Genomic DNA, 25,702 nt, shown 5'->3' with positions numbered 1-25,702 from the left:
AATGCAGAGCTAGCTACCAACGAAAAAACAATGATCGTCTTTAAGTCAACGCACTGCTGATCCAGCAACTATCTTCCCTAGCGAAAACAGTTTAATGCGGGAGATAATTTTTGCAAAAGATAATAACGGTAAAAGTTTTTTTCTCACAGATTATTTTAACTAGATATCAAAACTGAAGCACAAACAGATTGTGAATATTTTTCGGCTTATAAATAGTGGAAAATTTAACTAGATATAAAAACTGACGCGCAAAAAGATTGTGAATACTTCCAGCTTATAAATAGCGGGAAATTTAACGCAAAACTGGGGCAAACTCCAAGTTACCCCAAGTTCTTCGTTACTAACATTTAACACTATCCCAAAATCAAAGACTTATCGATGGAGATAACAATTATAAGTAGCGGAAAATTTAACTAGATATGAAAACTGAAGAACAAACAGATTGTGAATATTTTCAGCTTATAAACAGCAAAAAATTTAACGCAAAATTGGGGCAAACTCCAAGTTACCCCCAGGTTCTTCGTTACTAACATTTAACACTATCCACAAATCAAAGATTTATCGATGGAAATAACAATAACAAAATCCCAAAATGGGTAAATTTTTACCAAATCATATTAATGACTTGCGAATAAAGTGAATATCACACTCGATGCCTTTTTTTATGCTCGTTCCAAATATAATAATCATTTTTGTCGGAAATGAATTTTACCCCCACCCCTGTATACCAATTCAGGGTATATATTTGCACATTAGGGGGATGGGGGTAAAGTATAAACTTACCTCCCATTTACATCAGAAATGATATTCTTGCAATATATCTTTGTTATTTCATCGGTAACCCAAGCAAAAATCGTTTTTGATTGTAATTCAAAAAAAGAATTTGTTATCTCTTCTCCATTATGGGACAAAATAACAGAAGTCTCGATTTCAAAATACTTAGTTCTGATTTTCAATTTTTTGTCGAAAGAATTTTTATTTTCATGCACATCCTTTTTTGTTCGAGTTGTGCTATAAAAAGAAAATAAAAAGGCGCAAGCTCTTCTATATGCAAAAATGAAGCATATACTTAAAAATAAATTCTTAAGGTGTCATATCTTACATTTAAAATAAATTTATTAAGCTATCATCACACATCCATTTTCTTTGAATTCCCAGAGGAATTTTTTTTCGGGACAAGGTAAAATTTCCCAAACGTAAATATAAGAGCCTTTATTTCTAAAAAGTAAGCAAGATGAAATAAACTTTGATATATGCCAAATCACCTCGTAAAGTTAGGCATATTAATTTCTGAAGCTGTTATCTCATATCAGTTTTATTTGCCATTTCACGGCAAACTTTTCTTCTAGACAAGCTAAAAAAACCTTCACTGAAAAATTAACCTCTAGATGAAAACAGTTCTTCATCTTCTAAGAACTGGAGTATACATCATGTTTTTCAAAATGAAATTCTATTTGCGATTTTTTCAACTGTTACATTTTGCACAATTTACTAAATATTGTCAAAGCAAAGAAGAGTAGCTTTGAAGATGAATATTTTAAAACCGAAAGAACGTCAGACATTGAAGAAGTTATCGTAGAAACTTCGGAAGGGGCTCATTCGATTGAAAATTGGAATGGCTAGTGCCTTTTTTAATAATGGAAAGTGATTGGAAGGTAGCTAACACCCCTTCCACACCCACCATTTCCCCAAACACATCCAATTGAAATTTTGAGATGGCCATTTTATTCAGCGTAGCTGATTTCGAAATAGAAATTATGTTTTGAGGAGGAAACTCCCCCCACAGCCCTCAAGGCAAGGGTAATAAGTTATGCCCTGGGGGCATACAAGGTTTTTATATCAGGCGCTTTGTCGCAGAAACTTCAAAAAAGGATCAATCCAGTGGATATTGAAAGGGCTAGTGCCCTTTTTAATAGTCGAAAGTGATTGGAGGGCAACTAAACCCCCTCTCACGCCCACCTTTTCCCCAAAGACATCCAATCAAAATTTTGAGATAGCCATTTTGTTCAACGTAGTTGAAAGTTCTGGAAACTAGGTTTATGAGAAATTCTAAGAAATTCAAAATCCTTGTCATAGGCAGTGCGCTAGCGCTGCCTAAGTAAAGAACGATGTGGGCACAATGTGTTCTTTCTCCACCCGGGCACTTCGTATCGAAGGTGCTGTCGTAGAAACTTCGAAAAGGGCTCATTCGATTGGAAATTGGAGTGGCTAGTGCCCTTTTTGATTGTCGAAAAGTTATTGGAGGGCAACTAGCCCCCCCCCCCCCACGCCAGTCATTCCCCCAAACACATCCAATCAAAATTTTGAGATAGCCATTTTGTTCAGCGACTTGATTTCAAGATAGAAAATATATTTTCGAGGACAACACTCCCCAACAATCCTCAGGGCAAGGGTTTTAAGTTATACCCTGGGGGCATATAAGGTTTTTATGGAAGTCGTTGTCATAGAAACTTCAAAACAGGCTCATTCGATGAGAAATTCAAAGAGCTAGTACTCTTTTTAATAGTCGAAAGTGATTGAATGGCAACTAGTCCCCCCCCCATGCCCATCATTCCCCAAAACACATCCAATCAAAATTTTTAGATAGCCATTTTGTTCAGCGTAGTTGATTTCCAGATAGAAAATATGTTTTAGAGGAGGACACTCCCCCACATCCCTCAGGGCAAGGGTTTTAAGTTATGCCCTGGGGGCATATAAGGTTTTTATAGGAGACGTTGTCGTAGAAAGAAAGATGTGGGCCCAATGTGCTTTTTTTCTCAATACACGGGCACTTCGTATCGAAGGAGTCGTCGTAGAAACTTCGAAAAGAGCTCATTCGATTGGAAATTGGAGTGGCTAGTGCCCTTTTTAAGAGTCGAGTGATTAAAGGGCAACTAGCCCCCCCCACGCCCATCATTCCCCCAAATACGTCCAATCAAAATTTTGAGGTTGCCATTTTGCTTAGCGTAGTTGATTTCCAGATAGAAATTATCTTTTTGTGGAGGACACTCCCTCACACCCTCGGGGCAAGGGTTTTAAGCTATACCCTGGGGGCATATAACGTTTTTATAGAAGGCGTTGTCGTAGAAACTTCAAAAAAGGCTCATTCGATTGGAAATTCAAAGGGCTAGTGCCCTTTTTCCTAGTCGAAAGTGATTGGAGGGCAACTAGCCCCCCACACCCATCATACCCCAAACACGTCCAATCAAAATTTTGATATAGCCATTTTGTTCAGCGTAGATGATTTCCAGATAGAAAATTTCTTTTTGAGGAGACACTCCCCCACAACCCTCGGGGCAAGGGTTTTAAGTTATGCCCGGGGGCATATAAGGTTTTTATAGAAGGTGTTGTCGTAGAAACTTCAAAAAAGGCTCATTCGATTGGAAATTCAAATGACTAGTGCCCGTTTTAATAGTCGAAAGTGATTGGAGGACAACTAGCCCCCCCTCCACGCCCATCATTCCTTTAAACACATCCAATCAAAATTTTGAGATAGCCATTTTGTCCAGCGTAGTTGATTTCCAAATAGAAAATACGTTTCTGAGGAGGACACATCCCTACAACCCTCAGGGCAAGGGTTTTAAGTTATGCCCTGGGGGTATATAAGGTGTTTTATAGAAGGCGTTGTCATAGAAACTTCAAGAAAGGCTCATTCGATTGGAAATTCAAAGGGCTAGTACCCTTTTTAATAGTTGAAAGTGATTGGAGGCCAAGTAGCCCCCGCCCACGCCCATCATTCCCCCAAACACATCCAATCAAAATTTTTAGATAGCCATTTCGTTCAGCGTAGTTGATTTCCAGATAGAAAATATGTTTTTGAGGAGGACACTCCCACACAATCCTCAGGGCAAGGGTTTTAAGTTATGTCCAGGGGGCATATGAGGTTTTTATAGAAGGCGTTGTCGTAGAAACTTCAAAACAGGCTCATTCGATTGGAAATTGAAAGCACTAGTACCCTTTTTAATAGTCGAAAGTGATTGGAGGGCAACTAGCCCCCTCCCCCACACCCATCATTCCCCCAAACACATGCAATAAAACTTTGAGATAGCCATTTTGTTCAGCGTAGTTGATTTCCAAATAGAAAATATCTTTTTGAGGTGGACACTCCCCCACAACCCTCAGGGCAAGGGTTTTAAGTTATGCCCTGGGGGCATATAAGGCTTTTAAAGAAGGCGTTGTCGTAGAAACTTCAAAACAGGTTAATTCGATCCGAAACTCAAAGGACTAGTAACCTATTTAATGGTCGAAAGTGATTTGAGTGCAGCTAGCCCCCCCCCCTCACGCCCTTCATTCCCCCAAATACATTCAATCAGAATTTTGAGATAGCCATTTTGTTCAGCGTAGATGATTTCCAGATAGAAAATTTCTTTTTGAGGAGACACTCCCCCACAACCCTCGGGGCAAGGGTTTTAAGTTATGCCCGGGGGCATATAAGGTTTTTATAGAAGGTGTTGTCGTAGAAACTTCAAAAAAGGCTCATTCGATTGGAAATTCAAATGGCTAGTGCCCGTTTTAATAGTCGAAAGTGATTGGAGGACAATAGCCCTTTTTATAAGGCTTTTATAGAAGGCGTTGTCGTAGAAACTTCAAAACAGGTTAATCCGATTGTAAATTCAAAGGGCTAGTAACCTTTTTAATAGTCGAAAGTGAATTGAGTGCAGCTAGCCCCCCCCCCCCTCACGCCCTTCATTCCCCCAAACACATTCAATCAAAATTTTGAGATAGCCATTTTGTTCAGCGTAGTTGTTTTCCAAATAAAAAATACATTTTTGAGGAGGACACTCCCCCACATCCCTAAGGGCAAGGGTTTTTAGTTATGCCCTGGGGGTATATAAGGTTTGTAAAGAAGGCGTTGTCCTAGAAACTTCAATAAAAGCTCATTCGACTGGAAATTCAAAGGGCTAGTGCCCTTTTTAATAGTCAAAAGTGATTGGAGGACAACTAGCCCCTCCCCCCACACCCCTCATTCCCCTAAACACATCCAGTAAAAATTTTGAGATAGCCATTTTGTTTAGGGTAGTTGATTTCCAGATAGAAAATATATTTTTAAGGAGGACACTCACCAACAACCTTCAGGGCAAGGATTATAAGTTATGCCCTGGGGGCATATAAGGCTTTTATTGAAATCTTTGTCGTAGAAACTTAAAAAAGGGCTCATTTGATTTGAAATTCAAAGGACTGGTACCATTTTTAATAGTCAAAAGTGATTTGAGGGCAACTAACCCCCCTCTCTCGCCCACCTTTTCCCAAAACACATCCAATCAAAATTTTTAGATAGCCATTTTATTCAACGTAGTTAAAAGTTTTGGAAATTAGGTCTTTAAGGATGACAACCCCTCCCCCTAAAGCCCTCAGGGCAAGGGTTGTAAGCTATGGCCTGGGGGCATATAAGATTTTTATTGGAAACGTTTTCGTAGAGACTTCAAAAGGGCTCATTTACTTGGAGATTGAAAGGGATAGTGCCTTTTTTAATAGTTGAAAATGATTGGAGAGTGACCAACGCCCCTCTAATGCCCACCATTTTCCTAGAAACATCCAATCAAAATTTTCAGATATTCATTTTGTTCAACGTAGTTGAAAGTTCTGAAAATTAGGTCTTTTAGGATGATAACTCCCTCAGAGCCCTCAGTGCAAGGGTTGTAAGTTATGCCCTGGGGGCATATAAGGTTTATAAAGAAAGTTGTTGTATATGATTTATAAAATAGATTTTAGTCTTCCTCAAATCCAATTTTTTATATGTTCAAAAACTAAATGTTGACTTAAGATTAAATCAAAATGCACTGTGATAATGCTAATTCCCAATAAGGCATCTCAGCAGTATCCCAAGAACGACTGAGGGTATTATGTTCAAACGTTCGGAGCTACTTCTGCTCTCAAAATTTAACCTAATCCAAATAGCATAAGTGTATCCAAGCTATCAAAAAAAGTAAACAGATTTTTTTGCGAATGGTATCAAGTTTTCCATTACAGGTCAACTAGAGGAGTTATGAAACTAAATTAAACAGTACTATTTGTGTCCAGATTTTTAAAAGGGTGTATGCTGTTAAAAATTGCTGAAAATTTTTCTCCGACATACAAATAGCAGGCCAAACTATAAAGTCTTAAAAAAGAAAAGATTTAAAGTATTATTTTCTTTTTCCCTGAAAAGACTATGTCAATATAAAACAAACAGAAATTAATTAAAAAAAACTTTTTCCACAAAATAAGTTTTTCAAAGAAAAGTAAAGAATCCATTAAACAAAAAATGAGCAAAACTAAAATCAAATAATCTACCAAGCGTGAAACTACCACAAATCAGCGTTGATAGATAAATGAAACCCAAAACGAACAGAAATTACAATAATTAACCGAGTCAAACTCAAAACGAGTAGAAATTAACACAATTTGGGCGCAAAACCCCTATGCCTTCCCAAGGCCAGAACAAAATTTGCACTTTACTGAAAAAATACAAATGAATGTGCATTGTCAGTTTAATATACATATACTGATATTTAATAATCAAAATGTTAATATTATTTGATTTATTAAAGTTATAAAAGTAAAAACATTTATATTTTTTAGTAAAGTGCAAATTTGTCGTTTCATAAATATGTAAAAACACTGTCGTTAAAAATTTCCCGAAATATTGGCATGCTAACTCGTCTTCGTCATTTCTTTCCTAAAGCTATTCTAAAATCTATTTATTATTCTTTCGTCCACCCATGTTTTCTCTATTACATTTTGGTTTGGGCATCTACCTTTTCGTCTGTTCGTTCTTTTCGTCAAATCTCTCCAAATATTTCAGAATAAAGCAATGAGGATTCTTTTTAATGTTGATTGCAGAACTTCAGTTAGACACCTATATGGCACTTCAGGAATTTTCTCTTTGGACCAACTTCATTTAATTTCTATCTCTAGTATTTTTCCAACTAATTCTCAATTTCATAATTATCCTACTACGCATCGTTCAGACTTTTCGTTCGAAATTCGCCCGACATCGAGAGCGGGATTCAGCATCCGTCACACTGGCCCAAAAATCTGGAACTGAATTCCTGCATCAGTTCGAGAATGCAGCAAAAAGCGACATTTTCTAAGACTGGTGAAGAAATATCTTATGACATGCTAAAATATTGTGATATTGTTTATATGCCCTTTTGACAACCTGTATGTACATAGGGTATTGGATTGAGTTTAACATCTCTCTCAACAATCCATGGAAGTATCAAATTAATGGACTTAACCGAAGTAACAGTAGGATAAGCAGTATCAGTAGTACTACAAGCAGCGGGAGTTGTGGGATGCACATATTGCCTTTTAATTAGATCAGCATCTATATCAGCTTGCCTTAAAACTTTCAACTTAATACTCTAAGACTTTTTTCGGTTTAACTTCCCCTTCAATATGCTCTGTAAATATCAACTTTATAACCTAGACTAGCCTGAAGTAATAGCCCATCGCCCATCACCTTGGCCATCGCCCTATGTTCAGTGTTGCAAAGTTTTAAAGAAAACATGCTTCGCTGATCGCAAATGTTATAGCATTACCTAAAGCTGGGAGTTCAACTCACCCTTCAGATTATAGAGGCATTTCTCTACTTTCGGTTTTCAGCAAAATTTTGTAAAAACTTGCAAATAGTCAATTACAAAAATATTTATTTGATAGCAAGATTTTACATACGTCTCAATATGGTTTTATAAAAGGAAAGTCAACTGAACTGGCAATTCATGAGCTTTTACTAAATATTGATAATTCACTAGATGATGGTCAACACGCGTTGGCGATTTTTCTTGATGTCACCAAGGCGTTTGACACCGTAAATCATTCGTTGCTTCTTTTTAAACTAAAGTCTTATGGGTTTTCAACACAAGCTGTTAAATTTTTTTCATCTTGCCTTTCTGGGAGACGACTAGATTGTGTTGATAAATCTCGTGATATCCGTTCCGAAACTTTTCCAATAAATTACGGAGTGCCTCAGGGCTCTGTGCTTGGGCCTATTCTATTTCTTCTTTTTATAAATGATTTGCCAGAAGTTTTGCCTCTTTGTAAAATCATAATGTTTGCTGATGATGTTGTAACTTTGGCTTCTCACCGGGACCTATCAGTTCTTTTCCAGAACCTCGAAAGTACGTTACTAACTGTATCTAATTGGTATTTAAGGAATTTTCTAGCTCTTAATGAAAAAAATGCCAATATATGTTATTTTCTTGAACTGGATCAGTAGTGTCAGATAGCTTCTCTCTTTTCTTGAATGGTCTTGAATTAAGACGGGTAGATCAGTTCAAATATCTTGGGATTATTTTAAATAAAAATTTGTCGTTTCATAAATATGTAAAAACACTATAGTTCAAAATTTCCCGAAATATTGGCATGCTAACTCGTCTTCGTCATTTCTTTCCTAAAGCTATTCTAAAATATATTTATTATTCTTTCGTCCACCCATATTTTCTCTATTGCATTTCGGTTTGGGCATCTACCTTTTCGTCTGTTTTCAAATCTCTCCAAATACTTCAGAATAAAGCAATGAGGATTCTTTTTAATGTTGATTGCAGAACTTCAGTTAGACACCTATATGGCACTTCAGGAATTTTCTCTTTGGACCAACTTCATTTAATTTCTATCTCTAGTATTTTTCCAACTAATTCTCAATTTCATAATTATCCTACTACGCATCGTTCAGACTTTTCGTTCGAAATTCGCCCGACATCGAGAGCGGGATTCAGCATCCGTCACACTGGCCCAAAAATCTGGAACTGAATTCCTGCATCAGTTCGAGAATGCAGCAAAAAGCGACATTTTCTAAGACTGGTGAAGAAATATCTTATGACATGCTAAAATATTGTGATATTGTTTATATGCCCTTTTGACAACCTGTATGTACATAGGGTATTGGATTGAGTTTAACATCTCTCTCAACAATCCATGGAAGTATCAAATTAATGGACTTAACCGAAGTAACAGTAGGATAAGCAGTATCAGTAGTACTACAAGCAGCGGGAGTTGTGGGATGCACATATTGCCTTTTAATTAGATCAGCATCTATATCAGCTTGCCTTAAAACTTTCAACTTAATACTCTAAGACTTTTTTCGGTTTAACTTCCCCTTCAATATGCTCTGTAAATATCAACTTTATAACCTAGACTAGCCTGAAGTAATAGCCCATCGCCCATCACCTTGGCCATCGCCCTATGTTCAGTGTTGCAAAGTTTTAAAGAAAACATGCTTCGCTGATCGCAAATGTTATAGCATTACCTAAAGCTGGGAGTTCAACTGACCCTTCAGATTATAGGCATTTCTCTACTTTCGGTTTTCAGCAAAATTTTGGAAAAACATGAAAATAGTCAATTACAGAAATATTTATTTGATAGTAAGATTTTAAACACGTCTCAATATGGTATTATAAAAGGAAAGTCACCTGAACTGGCAATTCATGAGCTTTTACTAAATATTGATAATTCACTAGATGATGGTCAACACGCGTTGGCGATTTTTCTTGATGTCACCAAGGCGTTTGACACCGTAAATCATTCGTTGCTTCTTTTTAAACTAAAGTCTTATGGGTTTTCAACACAAGCTGTTAAATTTTTTTCATCTTGCCTTTTTGGGAGACGACTAGATTGTGTTGATAAATCTCGTGATATCCGTTCCGAAACTTTTCCAATAAATTACGGAGTGCCTCAGGGCTCTGTCCTTGGGCCTATTCTATTTATTCTTTTTATAAATGATTTGCCAGAAGTTTTGCCTCTTTGTAAAATTATAATGTTTGCTGATGATGTAGTAATTTTTGCTTCTCACCGGGACCTATCAGTTCTTTTCCAGAACCTCGAAAGTACGTTACTAACTGTATCTAATTGGTATTCAAGGAATTTACTAGCTCTTAATAAAAAAAATGCCAATATATGTCATTTTCGTGAACTGGATCAGTAGTGTCAGATAGCTTCTCTCTTTTCTTGAATGGTCTTGAATTAAAACGGGTAGATCAGTTCAAATATCTTGGGATTATTTTAGATGAAAATTTGTTGTTTCATAAACATGTAAAAACACTAACGTTAAAAATTTCCAGAAATATTGGCATGCTAACTCGTCGTCGTCATTTCTTTCCTAAAGCTATTCTAAAATCTATTTATTATTCTTTCTTCCCCCCGCGTTTTCTCTGTTGCATTTCGGTTTGGGCATCTACCTTTTCGTCTGTTTTCAAATCTCTCCAAATACTTCAAAATAAAGCAATGAGGATTGTTTTTAATGTTGATTGCGGATCTTCAGTTAGACACCTATATCGCACTCCAGGAATTTTCTCCTTGGACCAACTTCATATAATTTCTATCTCTAGCATTTGTCACGATTATCAATATAGTAATTTACCTGTAAATTTCTCCGGCATTTTTCCGACTAATTCTCAATTTCATAATTATCCTACTACGCATCGTTCAGACGTTTCGTGCGAAATTCGCCCGACATCGAGAGCGGGATTCGGCATCCGTCACATTGGCCCAAAAATCTGGAACTCAATTCCAGCATCAGTTCGAGAATGCAGCAACAAGTGACATTTTCTAAGACTGGTGAAGAAATATCTTACGACACGCTAAGCATTTTGTTCATTAGGGTTTTCTTTTTCGTTGTTGTAAAATTTAGTAAGAAAATGGCTGTGTATTTTGGTTGGCAATATTTTCAGCGCTAAAGTATGCCACCAGGAATGTGCGCTGTTTTGTGACATTTATTTATGTACGTGTTATAAATAAAAATATTCTACTCTACTCTACTCAGGAATGGCAGAGTAAAGTATTAATTTGAAACTATTAGGGCTTGTTGAAGGGAAATTGAACTAGCCGAAAAAGCACTATGTAAGTACTATTACTCAAATCACTACTACTGCTTTCACTAATTTTATTTCTACTATCACTACTCTTATTGCTTATGCTAAGACTAATAAGGCACGGCGTATAAGCAACACCCAGGGACTCGCTGAAAGTTTTAAATCAAAACTTTCAGGGCAGGTCGATGGAGATGTTGGAGAGATCAAAAGGCACTATGTGCATACTGCTCCTGCTACATCTACTGCTACTACTACTGCTGCTACTTCTACTATTACTATAACTGCTTTTACTGCCAAGGCTAAGGGAATTAAGGTATAATTTTAAGGAAATATTCAAAAAGAAGTTGAGCCAATTCATAAAACACTGCGGACTGTGTATGCAGACTATCAAAAAGGCTTGTCTGCCATTAGTCAGAAACACCTTAGAGTCTTAAGTTAAAACTTTCAGGGCAGCTAGAGGGGAAAATTGAGCAAACGAATAGGCCCTATGTGCATATTGTTGCTACTACTACTACAACTATTAATATTACTAAGGCTAAGGGTATGAAGACAATTGAACTTTCAGCAATTCTTGAGGGGGATAGTGAACTCAATGAAAACACCCTACATACACACAGGTTATTAAAGCGAGTATCAACAATATCTCAGCAACACCTTAGGCGTTAAGCTAAAACTTTCCTATAGTATTACCACTATTATTGATACTTCAACTGCTAGAATTACTACTGGTCCTACTACTACTGCTACTTCTACTACTATTACCAATACTCTAATACTGCTACTACCTCTTCGTCTACGTCTACTTCTACTATGATGCTACTGCTACTATTACTACTGCTATTGAACAAAATCGAAATAGCTTATGTACATAGAGATTGTTAAAATAACCAACGTAAGGATATATCAGGACTTGAATAGAATATTAAGTTGAAACTTTCCTGTAAAGTCAAAGGGAATGTGAAAAAATTAGAACACATTATATGCATGAAATTTTTCAAAATGGTGCACCAGAAACATGCCAGGAACGGCTGAAGGTACGAAATTACAACTCTCAGGTGCTTCCTACTTCTAATATTACTAGTACTACTTCTACATTATTACCACTGCCAATACTACCACATTTACTACTGCTATCACTCCTACCATTACTTCCTCTACTACTAATACTAACACGATTACTACCGTTACTAGTGCTATAAAAAACTAACAAAGAGAGAAAAAACTCAATGAAAAACGACAAAATGACACTGCGGCCAGTAGAGAGAAAAAGAGGAAAAACTAAAACAACGTGGATATTTTGCCTGTATCAAAACTAGGCGTCTTTAGCACAAGAAAAACAACATAACAAACCAAACTAAACTAAAAACAAATAAAACAATCACCATTAAAATACAATTGTTGCAACTGATCCATGTAGGGAAAAGAAGCTATTAAAGTTACTTCGATGAGAACACCAAAGCAACTGACTTTGGTCAGTTGCTTCAGTTAACAGAGAGTAAAGGAAATTTTTCTACTGTGTAATATTCATGCTGTGACTGAAAACTTTTCTTATAATGAAAAGTTTGACTTTTATTGGTAAATAAAAAGGATATTTAAAAATTGTTCTTTTTGAATTCCTTGCTTAAGATTTTGACTTGGAATTTAAATTTGGACTTAATTTTGCAACAACTATTTTTCCCTTGACCTATCTTAAGCTTTTTAATCTCTCACAATCTCAATTTGCAATTATTTTTAATTGGTTGTTTCAAAATTATGGTTTTTATGGCAGTATCATATTTATTCCTTCTAACCACAATAAACGACAGAAAATAATGTAGCAGAATCGGTTAGTTAAACAAGACAATACTTTTTGTTCGTAAAATAGAGACTTTCTTGATTCCCAAAGACAAATATACCTTCACAGGACAGTTACAAACCTTTAAGTTGTTTGATACCTTACGTTCATAGCTATTTTTTTCTGATTATTCACATTCGTTTTATTCAAATTTGGCACAAAGTGCTACCAAGCACTCCAGAGCCGCATTCACAAGCTATTCCTCAGTAAAAATTAATTCCGTTTTTTTCTTATTTCTTTAAGATTTGTATGATTGTGTGAGATTCCACTTGGCGATCTTAACGAACAGATTTAATTTCTACTGTCCTAGGGATTTTAGGCTTTTTTCAGTAAAAAAAAGGTCATATAAAAGTGAAAAATAATATAAAGAAAACTTACCAAGGCTCGGATTGCACTGACAATAATTGTTAGAACTTGTCAAAACACATTAGTCAGCACAATAAGGTACATCCACATATCCCGTCAGATAGATATGAGCTCCCTATAAGATGAAATTGGTTGTTTATGAGTATACACTTCCGTGAAAGAATATCATTACATCATTGCCCTGCATTCAGAGGCAACGCTTTAGCATTACCTGTAGTAAAGAGACACAAGGCTTCAAAACATCCTTTTGTCCCAGATCTACTTCATACGGCAAAAGTTGTCATAAAATCTTCACAAAGAGATCATTTGATTGGAAATTCATTGATCTAGTATTTTTTATTAGAGTAAACCAGGCAGAAAATTAAAAGGAAACTAGACCGTTATTACGCTCTTTTTTCCTCCAAGATATTTGATCAAATTTTTAGGCCGCCATTTTGTTCAGAAGTTTCCAAACGTACAATAAATATGCCTCAAGAGATGTGATAACCCCTTATAGTTCACTGGGCAAGATATGTAAGTTACAAAAGTAGCACATTGTTAACATACAAGGTTTGTATTGGGACAAGAGGGCAATAGTCTGTAAAAAGGACAAATTTGAAGATCTTTTGAAGCTCTTTCTTGAAGATATTTTTCTCGTTTCAATCTCTTGAACCTTTTATATTTGTCCTTTTTTTAACAAATATGATTTATCAGAGGCATGCATAAGCCATAAGACTTCAATGTTTTATTAATATTAATTAAAAGGAATTGTATAAAAAGAAGCTTTCCAAATAAAAGAAAAAATCCACATTGAACTCAAGACCAGCAAAAATTATTTACTATTATAATTAAAACTAAAAACGACCAGAAATATCTTTTAAAGAATAAATAAAACCAGAAACGAAAATAAAATAAAATTAACAATCATTTCAAACTTAAAGATAGCAGGTGCAAATATGAATGAATAAATCTTAAAATTTTTTTTTTTGCATTGTTTTTTTTTGTTTTTTGAAAATAAATTCTTGAATATTTTATTATGATTTCTTCCCCAAGGGCATTTCATAGGCAAGGGAGAGGGGTGTTACAAACCTCGGAGGGGGCTCATTCAATTGGAATTCATATGTTCTAATGCCCTTTTTAGAAAGTCAAATGGGATTAGAGGGAAACATGCCCATCCTCCTCCCACGCCCTCTTTTCCCCAAATGCATCTGATCGAAATATTAATAAGGCCATTATGTTCAGTAATCCAACGTTGAAATATTTGAAATAACTATGCCACCAGTGTTGGAAAAACTCCCACTACTCCAAGGGCAAGGGTTGTAAGATATGAAAGCTGTCCGTTGTTAATATATGTTGTTTTTATCGAAGGGGTAATCGTATAGACTTCGGAAAAGGCTCACTCGATTTAAATCGAAACTTCTAGCTCCATTTTTTAAAAGTCAAGAGTAATCAGACGGTAAGCTACCCCCCACCCCCCCCCCCCGATATCCTTTTTTCCTAAATGCTTCAGATCAAAATTCTGAGTTAGTCATTTTGTTCAACATCATCCAAATGTCAATTAACTATGGTTCTGGGTTTGAATCCCCCCCCAAAGCCCTGGGGGGAATGACCGTAAGTTATACTAAGTAAAGTAAGTAAAGTAAATATGACGGCACTTGACCCTTAAAGTCCAAACCGGCGGTGCTGATCTCCGTTTCGTGGCCCTTCAGCCAGGAAGTGCAATGGGGGGCTGGGGGCTAGCCGTCCTGTACTTTCGCTCACGCTTCCCTTTTACCTTCCTCAGGATTTTTCCTGGAACTCAGTCGAAAGTGTATTGACTCTGGCTAAGCTTACAGAGTCAAACCACTGACCCGCGTCCCAATCCAAAAAGCTGGCCACGCCAGGGAACGAACCCGCGCCCCTCGGACAAAGAATTCTCAACCCAGCGTACGTCCACTTAGCCAGGACGGCCTAAGTTATACGAGCATCCCATCGTTAACATATAAAGCTTTTATGGAAGGCGTGTTTGTATAAACTTTAGAGGAAGTTTATTCGATTGGAAACCGAAATTTATTTTGCCCTTTTTAAGAGTTGAAACTGATCAAAGGATGAAAGCCCTCCTCCCCTCGTGCTTTTTCCCCAAATGCTACTACTACTACTACAACTACTACTGTCATTATTACTACTGTTACTACTACTACTACAACAACAACTACTACTACTACTACAACTACTACTGTCATTATTACTACTGTTACTACTACTACAACTACAACAACTACTACTACTACTACTGCTACTACTACTCTACTACTACTACTACTACTACTACTACTACTACTACTACTACTACTACTGCTACTACTACTACTTCTTATGCTATAATTATGACTACTGCTAAAGCTAAGGATTTGAAAGTAAAAACAAATCAGGAAATAATGGAGGGAAGTCGAACTGAATCAAAACTCACTATATGCATGCAAGTTGTCAAAAGAGCGTATCTTAGGAATGGTTTAGGGCTTTAAGTCGGAACTTTCAGGAAATAATGAGGGGGATAATGAATTGACTTAAAAACAATATGTGCGTTCTGCCACTACCGCTGCTACTACGTCTGCTACCACTGTTGCTACTACTGCTACAACTACTACTTCTGTTGCAACTACTAAAAAGACTGAGGGGTTTAACGTAAAAATTTCAGGTAATGTCAAGGGGAAGTTGAACTAAATTAAAACGCACTTTTTGCATACAGATGTTCAAAAGGACGTATCAGCAGTATCTTAGAAACAGCTTAGAGTATAATGTTGAAACTTTCAGGGTATGGTGAGGTATATATTCAATAGACCAAAAGATAATATGAGCATACTACCACTAATACTCCAACTGCTGCTACTACTAGTTTCACTGGTTCTTCTACCATTAATAGTAATGCTATTGTTATTACTACTACTTCTACTACTGCTCAGACTCTTACTACTACTTTGACTATTAATTCTACTACTAAGGTTAAAGGTATGAGCATAAATATTTCAGGAAATGTTGGGAGAGGAAAGTTAAATTGTTTTTAAACAAACTGTGCGCAGGTAGTTTGCCAAAAGAGCGTATCAGTAATATCTTAGGAGTGACTGAAATTATTTAGTTGAAACTTACTGGGCTTGTTGCAGGGGATCTTGAACTAACCAAAAGGAAATATTTGAATGATTATACTTCTACTTCTACTGCAACTACTAATACTGCTACTACTACTACTTCTATTAATAACATTACTACAACAACAGCTACTACTACTACTATTACTGCTATTACTACTACTATTACTACTGCTACTACTGCTACTACTACTATTATTACTACTGCTACAACTACTAGTACAACTGCTGCTTCTACTGTTATTACTACTGCTATTACTACTGCTACTTGTACTACTACTACTATTATTGCTACTTCTACTACTGCTGCTACTTCTACTACTAATACTACTACTACTACTACTACTACTGCTAAAACTACTTCTACTGCTACTGCTACTGCTCCCACTACCACTACGTAAGGGTATTAAGGTAAAAACTAAACAAAATGTTGGTGGCGGGATGTTTGACTAAATCAAAATACATTGCGTACATCCCGGCTGTCGAAAGGACTAATCAGCAACATCCGAGGAATTGCTTAGGGCACAAAGTTTAAACTTTGAGGGTATGTTAAGGGGAAAGGGAATAAAATAGATTCCCCCTCCCCAAGCAAACTTCAGCAATTTTTTATAAACAAAATCAAAACGCATTATGTGAACAGAGGCTGTCAAAAGGTTTTATCAGCAATATTTCACGAAGGGCTGAGGGTATTAAGTGTAAATTGTCAGGGCATGTTAAGTGAGAAATTGAGCTAAATAAAAATGCACTAAGTGCATCTAAGGCCTTCTAAAGGGTGCCTCTTCAATATCTCAGGAAAGGTAAAGGGAATAAAGTTGACATTTCAGGGCATGCAGAGGGGGAGAGTTGATTAATTTATGTCACTATTGGAGGCTAATTTAAGATTGGGCTATAATTCCGTCTACACCAATATTTTAATTCCAAATATTTTGCAAATTTCCAATCCATATGTTAGAAAATTTTTCCTCGTGCGCATTAATTTAAGGTATTATACTATTATATAAAACTACAACTATTATAAAAACTTAGTCTAACATGTCATAAATAAGACAAAATATTATTTTTATTGGGAAAAACCGAAATGATTTAAAATATCTTTTTCTTAACCAGTGAAAAAGACTGTCAATTACAAATAAGCAGAAATTAATTAAAATAACACTTTTTACACAAAAGCAGCTTTTCAAAGAAAAGCAAGAAATATATTAATCCAAATATGGGCACAAACAAAGTCAAATGATTTTTCAAGCATAAAATTCCCATAAATCACCATCGATAAATAAAATGAAACCCAAAACGAGCAGAAATTACAACAAGTCGCTAAGTCAAATTTAAAATGAGCAGAAACTAAGAGGAGTAGGGCAGACACCCTTCGTACCTTCTAATCAACAGAATGCACTTTATTGAAAACAGAATAAATTTTGAAAGTTTTCTCTTTATCTGTCTTATAAAAAAGACAAAACAAAAATTGAAGCCATTCCAGAGATTGAGCCATTTTTACTTTTTGACGAAGGCCAAAGATGAGAGACGGCACGCAGCCGTCTCTGGTGCCCAGTGTAACGGGTCATAATTTTTAAAGACGGCACAAAAAAGTGTGACTTTTTTACTATTTTTGACTTTGACTTTTGTGACTATTTGAGAAGGGGGGGGGAATTAAAAATAATATTTGATACAGTAGCATCCAGAACTAAGTAAGCAAGATTTAAAGAAGGTTTAGTTTCCTTTGCTTGATTTGCGATCGACGTTTTTCGAGATTGTAATTAATTATGATTTCATTTTACCGTCTCCACTCTGCGATGCTTTGTATATTTCAATGACCCAGAAATATTGCTTTCGGTAAACTTAACTTTTACAAAATACGTTGGCCAAAAAAAACACTTGGATTAAAATACCCACTTCAATATAAATGATAACATAAAACTCGTTTTAATTATTCTTTTTCTGTATTTTTGGGTATTTTTCTGCATTCATCAATGCTGAATTATTTTCAAGCAAATGTATCCTAGCCAGCGAACAAGCAACTGTCACTTACCCTTGTGAGTTCTAGTCTTTAATACCTTTTCAATTTCGTACAATCCACTATTTCCAACTTTTTGCAATTCATAATTATAAAAACCGCCATAATTCTCGTCCTCTTTGATATCACGAAGTCGATATGTTATAAGCTTCGTGTCCAAGACTTTTGACTCTTTAAAAAGTTCAGTGGACCACAAGTAATTCCCCTTTTCAAATTTTTTTTTCGATTCATTCGAATAGTATCACCACCCTTAATTTTTTTCTTCCCTGCCTTTTCATTAGAATATTGTTTAAGAAAAAGTCAATTGTCACTACGATGAACTTCAAAAGGGCTAACATTGGAGCCCTTTTGTTATAGGATAATATATATTATTATAATAAGATAATTTTTATCCTAAAAATTATATTTGAGAAAAATCTGAAGACAAACACAAACACAAACACTTGTGTTCTGTAAGCTATGCAAGTTACCCGTGGCTCAAATTTTCATACCCAAAACATCTCGTCATAATAATAGTAAAAACAGCAAAAATTAACAAACAAATCAATAACTACAAAAACCTAAAATCAAACAGTTCGTGGTAACGAACTGTAAGTAAGGAGCGACGCGGCTCAATGGTAACCGAAACTCTAGAAAACGGGTTTTTGATACCAATAGATATATCAAAAGAATAAAATTTCAATGTTGATTTCAAATATATTACTTTCATCAAGTTTAGTCCCACCCATCAAAAGTTACGCGCCTGAGAAAACTTGGCTGATTTTCAAAAAAGGGGGAAAGATCCCCTAAAAACTATCGAACCTTAATAAAAGTCACACCATCATCTTTCGTTTATCAGAGAACCCTACTGTAAAGGTTTCAAGCTTCTATCTACAAAAACGTGGAATTTTGCATTTTTTGCCAAGAAAGATAACGGATGCGTGTTTATTTGTTTTTTGTTTTTTTCTGTTTTTTTTTCCCAGGGGTGATCATATCGACCAAGTGGTCCAAGAATATCGTGGGAGGGCTCATTGGAACGGAAATTAAAAGTTCTAGTGCCCTTTTTAAGTGACCAAGAAAAATGGAGGGCAACTAGGCCCCCTCCCACGCTTATTTTTTTCCCAAAGTCACCCGAACAAAATTTTGAGATAGCCATTTTGTTCAGCATGGTTGAAAATATGATAAATATGTCTTTTAGGATGACTTAATAGTAGTAAGAGAGGTGCTGATTCTGAACGTGATTGCGTAATATGCCTTACCACAGGCCAGTGACCTATTACAATGAACGATACTTACCTTACCAGACGGGTTTTCTATTATGAAACTCATTTTTGGAGGTCAAACAGAGAGAGAGAGAGAGTGGCGGACAAACAAACTTGATTGGTAGCTGGATTCTGATATAATGAGTAATTTTTATTGTAGTTTAGTTTAGAAGGAGACTAGATTTCGGTGAGAGAGCAATTTATTTGAGAGGATATTAGTGGAGAAAAAATGAGTGGTGCATTTACATTATTGGAGATTAATGATGGAAACGACAGCAGCAGCAGCAATGATATACGAGTACCCAATGTAGCTGTGGAAATAACCGCTGGCTGTAGCCTATACCTTGAATGGGACATTATGTATGCAAGATACGTGACATCATTAAGGAAGTTTAAGCAGGAGGAGCAACTATGTTTTGCTGGGAAATTGAATATCATCCATATAAATAAACTTCGGTCAGCATTAGATGTCGTATCGAAATATATTGATGAGAACAAGATGCATCAGTGAATATCATTATTATAATTATGTTCAATAAAAATGTTTCTAAATCAATGATTTGTTTTTCTATAGTAGACTATAGTATATTTTTTAGAGTACAAAAAGAAATTCTGGTTAGTCTGAAGTTGGTTGTGAGAGAGTTAGGACTTTAAAAAAATGGATAGATTCGAGAAAGAGTAAATCATGAGGAATCTAGTTCTTATGGAAAAACGTTTGATTCTAGATGACGATTTTCTAGAGTTGTCTATTCAAAGGAAGATATTTTCTCGGGGAATGCTTGTTGATATAATGAAAACTGATTCTCCATCATTAGACTATTGTATGAAGCTTCTACATAGTGATTCAAATGCATTTACACAATTTATGGATATATTGATCCAGACACGGCAAAATCATCTTGTGGATTTGCTTTTAAACTTTAGTTTTGATATTAAAGACTTTTTTTCATAAGAAAGATAGAGCTCAAGGATGATTTACTCCTCTCTCTCTCTCTCTCTATCTCAGACAATTTTTGTTGTTGCTAGCTCAGTTTCATTGTGGTAGTGAGAGTGTCAACACATGACAAAATGTTCCATACATGTCCGTTATGTATATACAGGCAGGGCAGCTGGTCATCATCATCATGTGAGAATTGCACTATAATTAAGGAGTATGATGAAAAGTGTAGATGGTGCAAACCATGTAAATTGCTTAGAGGATATGCTGTACAAATTAAAGGTTGTAATTCCTGTCTTGAAGATGTGTGTGACTCTCATCCTAGAGGCCACCTATGCTCCAATTGTCATTATGATCATTGTAATCAGTGGGAGAATACATATCCCGGTATGATTGGAAAGAATCCTAACAGTGATTTTAGTTTATTGCTGCGAGATTGGTATCGTCGTTGTTTTTAGATTGTTCTGTGAGGAGGAACCAGGTCAACGATTCAACTGCTGGAACCACAAGAGAATATGGTTTCTATGTCATCGTTATGAAGACACTGTGTCTTATGATTACAACCCTAGTGATTTTTATTTGGCAGTGATAGAATGTGATTCGACAATTGAGGATATTGTTTGTGAAAGTGCTTCAAATAAGCAAATTGAAACATGTGAATTCTATAGAATGAACGAGAATAGTATCATTGAATATACAAAGAGATGATGACAAGAGTGAAGTCACACTCTACTGTAGAAAATGTGACCCTGACGTTGCAGTACATCAGGATCAGTACACTGTGAAGTCTGATAATCTACTTACACTAGTCGTTGTCGACAAATATCTAGTAGTGGATGCAATATAAAGAGTAGAAAAGTCATTTTATAGAGTATATAAATTTTTTTTTATCAATAAACAATTTCACATACATCTTTAGAACATTTTATTCTTAGGGCACTAAAATCAATATTAAATACACTTGTAAGTACATTCTCCACTAGAAAGTCGTTCAATTGACGTAAGTCAACGTAGATGTCGAAAACTGCTTGTAAGTGTAGCCACGACATCTGAACATGAAAAAGAGTAGTGCATGAAAGCCACATGTCTTAGTCGTTAAATCCTGTACTCTTCGTTGATTTTGAATAATGGTTTTCCCCCTGCTTTCAATAAAGTTGTTGATGTATGGTGCGTAGAATTTATACGATAGGCCAAGAGGATCAAAAAATTCAATATTCTTCGCTGTTTGAAAGATGCACAGCCAATTACCGGTCTTCAAAGTCGATGGACTGCTATTAACAATGATTAGGGTATTGTTAACATTTGGAATTTTCTCAATGAAGTCCGAAGGTATGCAATAGGACTTGGATCCATACTAAATACGTTGATTATTTCGTTTGTATTCATGGTGCTAGGTCTAGTAGAGCACTGCCGTCGGGTCTGATTTCCCAATAGGTTTCAAATTGACTCAGTGATATTAGCGTGATACTCTCAGTCAGAGCATCTGCAGATGTACACTCTAAACGTACATTCCCTGTTCGTACTATGCTTATATCCTGTGTGCCTGACAAGTCCAAAACAATAACCCCATGATTTTTTGAAAACATTGAATTGGTTATTCCATTTTCAAATAGTTGAGAAACATGAACTAGGGATTGCATGGTAAACTCGTACAGAGTTCTATAGGATTTTTTGTCAAGTGATAGAGTGTACAGTGAAATACCATTCACTTTGCACACAAGGCTAGATAGACCGAAAATATTAAAATCATGGGGGGATTCAGTCCAGGATCCAACGGCACCGCCACTTTTCAAAAAGGCCAAAGCCAATTTTGATGGGATTTGTCCATTGATAAATGATGAATCGCTATAGCTACGAGAGCCGGTGGCAATGTGACGTTGATTGGTGATCGTATGGGTGACAAGAAGTTTAATGTTGTTACCATTGGCTCTTAGCTTTTCCACTGCCAATGCAACAGAGCTCATAACTTGTTGTTTTCGGACGTGGAGAATTGCCGATGTGATAATGAAATTTGCATCAGGTGCTGCAGGAAGTGTTTTTCTCAAAATGAACTTCGATGGTGCCATCAGTAACTTTATGTCAATCTTGACATTGGGGGGGTAGCGATTGGGATATATTCAATATCTCATGATTTAATTTTCCAACTAGATGATACTCTTGGGTCACTGCAGTAGTCAAGTCACCGTCAGTATCAACACCTGATCGATATTCATAGCCCAATGATTGTCCTCTCAACTCCTTTTATGACTTTGGTGTCATCATCATAAATTGTATATAGCTAGCATAGTTCGATAATTTATTGCTAGTACACACCAATGTTCCATTAATAAATACATTAATTTTTTTTAATAGGTTGTGTAGAATACAGTTTTCATAGGAGAGACCATCGCTAGCATTTGGAGTTGTATTACCTGACTTTTTCTTCACTACAACATTTAAATCAATAAATGTTGATGACAAATCAATCAAATAGTCTTCATTAGAAAATGTTGGATAGTTTACCTTTTCTGAAAGAGGTTGTTGGGGGTGCAACTATTCATAGTAGTCCAAATTTGACACTGACATCAGCATATTGAGCATTGTATATATTTAAAGAGGAACAGATTAATTGATGTGATCCCTTTAGGGGGAGATAAGTCATCTTAAGAGAAGAAATCCTTCTTTGATCTAACAATCTTTTTCTTTTTCTTCTTCTTCTTCTGCTTATTGGGCTTCGTTGTTTTATTCCCCAAAGTCCTTGTTGATGTCCTTTACTTCTTGCTTGGGTGGAAACTGATAAGTGAATGACGCGAACGCATCCTTTTCAACACCTCTCCATTTTGACGAGATGTTAGTTGCTCTCTAACGGCTCTTGCTGAAGATCTAATATTTTCCTCAACACTCTCATTGAAATTCTTGCCCGACCCCCAGTCCTGTAGTGTGGAGGCAGCAAAATTTGATGCAGCAGGTACAAGTTATTTTCTGGCAAGGGGTAGTGCAGAACGAAATAGCCTAGAAAACCAGCTACCAAGACCATAGCCAGACATTGTAGTACGCCCCTTGTAGTAGTCCAATCCATTGCCTATTTGAAGTGGACTCAAAGCCCCAACATAACAGTTGATATCGGGACAGACTAATGGAATTCCCCTATTGTTCATTTTAGGTGATTGTAATCTCGTTGACCATCGGTCGAAACTTACATGCAATCACTGCTAAGCCCATAGTAATTGCTAGAGGATCATTAAATTAATAACGTAGTGTTAACCGACAGAATTGAAAATATGAATTGTTTACAAGAATATATTGAAGATGCTTGATATTATAATGATGAACAAGTTCACGAGTGTTTTTTTCTTCTAGAAAACGTAAGAGGGGAAATATTGAATTACCGACTCTCAATGTTTCCACAAGGGATGCATAGAGAAATATGCAAGATTTCGAGGCGAAATCAGGTGGATAATCAGCACAAATAACTTGAATCGTCATGTCAACGGTGCCAGAATTTTTCCAATTGATCATATTCTATTTAAATCCAAGAACATCTCTCACATTATCATTGAGAATAATTTTTTCAGTGTCAACAGGTGAGCTAATGTAAATCCTATAATGTTCCAATGAATAATTAAAATGGAATGTACCATTCCTGCGATATGAGATGTTTCTATTGATTGTACGACAAAAATCCCCCATATTATCATATTCAATCTATTTCAATCTGACATGTCGATAGTCACTAGATTTAATTGCTTCAATCTATTCATAGTCGGCATAGCCCAGCCCGTTCACATGTCGATTAAATGGTATAATTTTTATATCATAGACACGATCCTTTCTCAGAATGTCATAGATATTTTTGAGAATACAGTCGACAAGAGCCACTTCATATGCACTGTAAAATTTGATGATAGGGGAGAGTTTTGTCCAAAAATCACTTGTCGTATTCAATTCATTGTAGAGAGGATCGGAAACGTTGGACGTAAATGTTACATAGAAATCACGGATCATTGTCAAAGACTTCAACACCGATCTAAGAATCAAAATTAGAGTCGTACCCTAGCCACCGAAACACTAACTCTTTTTTATCTCTGCGAGTACGTGTCTTTAATATCTTTTCAGTTTAATACATTTCTCTTGCCTTTTTAACTTTTTGTAATTCATAGTCATAAAAGCCGCCGAAATTCTCTTCATCCTTGGTATCACGCAGGCGATCAGTTGTAAGTTTAGTATCTAAGATTTTTTACACTTTAAAATGTTCCGTGGACCACAAGTAATTCCCCTTTTCAAAAGCACTAGTTGTTCTATTAATTCGAACAGTATCACCAACAATAAATTTATTTTTCTTCTCCTTCTTGACAGCCGACGATTCATTGGAATACTGTTTAAGAAAGGTGTCAATTGTATCATAATCAGAATGATGAACTTCCGTTGGCGTAGAGTTGGACAATGATCGTTGAGGTCGTTGATTATAAATCAACATTATTTTATCAAGATCATGAATAAAAGCCGGTGTATTTTTCAATGTACAATATCTTGAAATTAAAAGTCGAATAGTTCTTATCAATCATTCGGCCATTGCAGCCTTTATAGGACTGTGACTATGATAGAGCAGTGTACTATATTTCTCTAGTACTTTTGCAACATCGGGATTAACAAATTCACTACCGCGATCCGTTTGAATTTTTTTATATGAATATTTTCACTTAGCTACACGATATAGAAATTTAATTCAAAAAATTATGAGAAAATTCTCAGTGAGTAACAATTTCTTTCTTGAAGTCAACTCTTGGATACACAATATGGAAATTTCATTCAAGAATTTCATGACTTAGATACACGATGTAGAAATTTAATTCAAGAAATTATGAAAAGATTCTCAGTAAGTAACAATTTCTTTATTGAAGTCAACTCTTGGATACACAATACGGATATTTCATTTAAGAAATTATGAAAAAATTGTAAGCAAGTAACAAACTCTTTCCTGATGTCACCTCTTGGATACACAATGCAGAAACTTCATTTAAGAAACTATGAAAAAATTGTAAGTAAGTAACAAATTCTTTCTTGAAGTCACCTCTTGGATACACAATACAGAAATTTCATTAAAGAAATTATGAAAAAATTGTAAGTAAGTAGCAAATTCTTTCTTGAATTCACCTGCTGGATAAACGAAAAGACATTTTGTTCAAGAAATTATGACAAATTTCTAAGTAAGTAACAAACTCTTAATTGTTTTCACAACTTAGATATGCGACCTAGAAATTTAATTCAAGAAATTATGAAGAAATTCTCAGTAAGTAACAATTTCTTTCTTGAAGTCAACTCTTGGATACACAATACGGAAATTTCATTCTAGAAATTATGAAAATATTTGTAAATAAGTAACAAACTCTTTTTTTGATTTCACCTCTTGGATATACAGTACAGATACTTCATTCAAGAAATTAAGAAAAAATCGCAAGTA

At 35.7% G+C, this 25,702-nt stretch overlaps 1 protein-coding gene across 1 annotated transcript in view; it reads right to left on the bottom strand.

The window, feature by feature from the left end:
* LOC148954880 (uncharacterized) overlaps nt 1-25,702 on the bottom strand; it is a 109,406-nt gene that overhangs the window by 29,002 nt on the left and 54,702 nt on the right. Inside the window, 1 exon segment of the mRNA XM_089099003.1 lies at nt 12,982-13,084. The gene's annotated coding sequence lies outside the window, so the exon portion shown is untranslated.

This window comes from Artemia sp. Qi Xiang Cuo, chromosome 2, assembly GCF_049724085.1.
Source record: "Artemia sp. Qi Xiang Cuo chromosome 2, ASM4972408v1, whole genome shotgun sequence".
In the NCBI taxonomy this organism is placed as follows: Eukaryota; Metazoa; Arthropoda; class Branchiopoda; order Anostraca; family Artemiidae; genus Artemia; species Artemia sp. Qi Xiang Cuo.
The sequence above is the reverse complement of the archived record's forward strand: the minus strand, read 5'-3'. Positions and strand labels throughout refer to the sequence as shown.